The following is a 3,974-nucleotide window of genomic DNA, read 5'->3' as shown; positions in this document are numbered from 1 at the left end:
GTGTCCCCCAAATCCACATGTTGGAGTCAATGTGACTGTATTTGGAGATTGGGCCTTTAAGGAGGTGGTAGAGGTTTACTAAGATCCTAAGGGTGCCGTCCTGATCCAGTAAAACGGGTTTCCCCTCCAGAAGAGTAGCAGACATCAGCCCTTCCTGTGCCACGGGAGGGCACATGTAAGCCAGGAAGAGAGCCCTCCCCAGACCCTGACCGTGCTGACATCCCGAGCGTGGAATTCCCACCCACAGAACTGTAAGAAAATAATCTTTCGTTCAGGCCATGCAGTGTATGGTATGTGGTTAGCCCAGCACGAGCTAAGCAGCTCCTATCTCATGTTTTCACCTTGGCAATCACTTCTCCTCTCTGAACTTCCGTTACCAGCTTAACCGTGAGTGGTTTTATCCGTAAAGCCACAATTCTCAAATCAAGAACAGATCTCAGTTCTGCTTCTGATGTTGTTGCAGAAAGCCACAAAAGACGATCTCATGGTAAATCAGACACCATTTTAGAGGGCTGAAGACACAAGGAAACATGGAAAGCAGAGAAATGCAAGGAACTCCACAAAGTGATGAGCCCTTTCTAGGAGAGGAGAGACCACAGCTGCTCTCATCACTGGAGCAACAGCAAGAAGAACCCACTGAAGACGGTGTAAGAAAAAATGGCTAATCTTAGCCAACATTTAATGGCCACACATGGGCCAGAGTGACAGATTAAAATTCCAAGGACTTTCAGCCACTCTGCACCTGTCCACCACTCTCTCCGATGGGCCTTGCTCAGGGGTAGCAGCGGAGAGTTGGGAGGAGAGAAGGCATGGCCTCTGAGGCATCTGGGACCTTCACAGAAAGAAGGCCACTGCCCGGCAAAGGCTAGAGGTTGGGCAGCAAGGCTGACAGAGATCTCCAGGCACAGAAGGAGGCGGGACTGGAGAACAAAGAAGACTCCCCAGAAACCAAATAACCCGGCAGCTTGTCCGTAAAGCAGAGGAGCCCCACACAGTTCTGAAAACTGGTGACATGGCTGTGAAGCCCAGGTGGGTCTCCAGAGTCTTGTGAGTTCTCAGGTGAGGATTAACAAAAAATATAATAAGATAAAATTTAAAAAATAAATAAAATAACAAATTGATAACTTGGACTTCATCAAAATTAAAAACTGCTATTCTTCAGAAGATGTTAGAAGACAAGCCACAGATCAAAGAGTAGAACGCAATATTTACAAAGCAAATACGTGATAAAGGACTTGTATCCATTCTAGAGAATATAAAGAACTCTTAAATCTGAGCAATAAGAAAGCAAACAGCCATCCTATTTTTACAAATGGGCAAAGATTTCAGCAAACACTTTACGAAAGAACAAACACAAATGGCAAATGAGCACATAAAGAAAGGTGCAACATCACCCATCATTAGGGAAATGCAAATTAGAAGCAAAATGAAGTACCACTACGTACCTATTAGAATGGCTAAAATTTAAAAGACCGACCATACCATCCAGGTGTTGCCAAGAATTGTGGTACAACTGGAAGTGTCATACGCTGGTGCTGGGAACCTAAAATGGCAAAACTGCTTTGGAAAACAGTTTGTCAGTTTCTGATGAAGTTAAACATGCATTTATCATGTGATCTAGGCATTCTAGCCCTAGGTATTTACCCAAGAGAAAGAAAACATGTGTCTATACAAACACCTCAGCACAAGTGTTCGCATCACTTTATTTGTTATAGCCCCAAACTGGAAGCAACCCAAATATCCGTCAACAGGTGAGTGGATCTAACACATTGTGGCAAAGCTATACAATGGAACAGTGCTCAGCAATAAAAATAATAGGCTGCTGACACATGCAAAGATATGGATGAGTCTCAGAATAATTATGCTGAGTTAAAGAAGAAGCTAGCCAACAAAGAGTAGATACTGTGTGATTCCATTAATGTAAACCTCCAGAACATGCAAACTCACAGTGACAGAAACCAAACCAGTGGTTGTTTGTAAATAGGAAGGTGAGGATGGGGGCAGGGAGAGATTACAAAGGGGCACAGGAAACTTTGGGAGACGATGGATATGTTCACTGACTTGGTGGTGAATGTCCCAGGGGTGTATACATATGTCAGTCAATTTGTACTCTTTAAGTATGTGAAGTTTATTTTATGCATATTCTAGCTCAAGAAAGGTGTTTTTAAAAAACAATGAGATACCACTTCCTACCCTACGCCGCAATGAAAAGTTCTGCTAATACCAAGAGTGTGGAGAAGTGGAAACTTTTATCATTGCTGGTGGAGTCTAGTTATGCACAACTATTTTGGAAAATGAACAGAATTTAACAAAGCTAGACAAACACTTACCCTATGTGACCCAACAACTCCATTTCTTGGATAATACTCAAGAGAGGAGAGTGCATATGTTTACCAAAAACATGTGCAAGAATGTTCATAACAACTTGAATCATATTTACAAAAATGGAAAATTCATCAATAATAGAATGGATAAATTGTGGTATATTTATACGAAGTACTACTACATGGAAAAAATAAACTAGTATTACAAAGTGGCAACACATAAATGAATCTCAAAGACATAATATGGTATGAGATGAGCCACACATGAAGAAAAATGTGCTCTTTGATTCCATTTTTATGAAGCCCAGAACAAGGAAAACTCATGGTAATACAGATTAAAAGTGTGGCTGCCTTGGGAGAAATGTTGAGTGGAAGGAGGCATAGTGACCTTTCTGGGGTGCTGGATATATTCTGTATGTCTATCTCTGTGTTGACTACAGAGAAATAAGTAAAAATTTCTTCAGTTAGAAACTTAAAATTTGTTTCATTGGAGTGACTCGGCACTTTTTCCTCAGGAAAAATTAAGTTATACATCCATGAAAAGTAAAACAGCAACAAATAAACAGATATTCAAATTCCATGGTTTGAAGAGGGAGAGACTGGTAGGGAGAAAGAAAGATGTGAAGAACATAATTTCAAAAAATCAGGCAGTAGAAACTTCATTCACCAAGAATTTCTAATCACACATAGGTGGTTTGCACTGGCTGGATCTCGGGGATTCTTTTTTGTTTTATTTTGTATTTTATTTATTTTTAAGTACAATTTCCATTTATTTTCTCCCCAGAGAACTTTTCTTCTCTCCTTGGGGACTTAACTCCTTACATGGGCTTTGGTGGAGGTCGTGGGGCGGCACCCGCAGGTCTAAATCGGGGTGGGGGTGTTCATCCTTCCAGGCTTCACGAGAACCATTCCTTGACTACCTTGCTGTGAATGGCGCAGCTCGCACAGTAATGCAGCTTCACATACAGCTTGGGAAGCACATAGGCGTCGGAGACACTCGCTCTGGAGGTGTCCCTAAGCGCTGCGGCCTCTACTATGTTTCGAATGACAAACTTCTTAATGGCCTTGTCCTTGGGCACGCACCGGGCGCAGTTGGTGCAACGAATAGGCTGCACATGCCTCGGCCTTTTTTGGCCCGACTGTTATTCCTTCTTTTCTTGGCCATCTTGGAAACAAGGACCCGAGAGAGCTTATTATTTTTTTGATTGATTGATTTTTTTAGAGAGAGAGAGAGAGAGAGAGAGAGAGAGATCGATTTGTTTTTCCACTTATTTGCACATTCATCGGTTGATTCTTGCATATGCCCTGACCAGAGATCAACAAGTTATTCTTAAAGACCTATATACAGATACAACCTTGGTGTATCCGGCCAGGGCTCTCAGGGATTCTTAATTGGTCTGACTTCTCCCTTCCCTAATCCTGGTTGTCTACTAGTATATTTATTTCAAGGGATATGATGGAATTTTTAAAATTGGAATTTCAATTTATTGTTGTAAATGTTAGAGAAATCAAACTATGACATTAATGCCTCACTTTCCTAAGTTAGGAGCTTACTGCTCCATCCCAAACCCTTTTTTCTGAGCTGAAGGATCTCAGGATCCATCTGTCTACATGGCATGCTTACCTGGGATCTCAAGCACAACATATTCC

The 3,974-nt window shown here is 41.7% G+C and overlaps 1 pseudogene; it reads right to left on the bottom strand.

Moving 5' to 3' along the window:
- Positions 1-3,089: 3,089 nt before the first annotated feature.
- LOC107183749 lies at positions 3,090-3,489 on the bottom strand (annotated as a pseudogene).
- Between the last annotated feature and the right edge of the window lie 485 nt (positions 3,490-3,974).

Source organism: Myotis davidii, unplaced genomic scaffold, assembly GCF_000327345.1.
Source record: "Myotis davidii unplaced genomic scaffold, ASM32734v1 scaffold982, whole genome shotgun sequence".
NCBI lineage: Eukaryota > Metazoa > Chordata > Mammalia > Chiroptera > Vespertilionidae > Myotis > Myotis davidii.
Note: the sequence above shows the minus strand (reverse complement) of the source record. Positions and strands in the feature narration are given on the sequence as shown.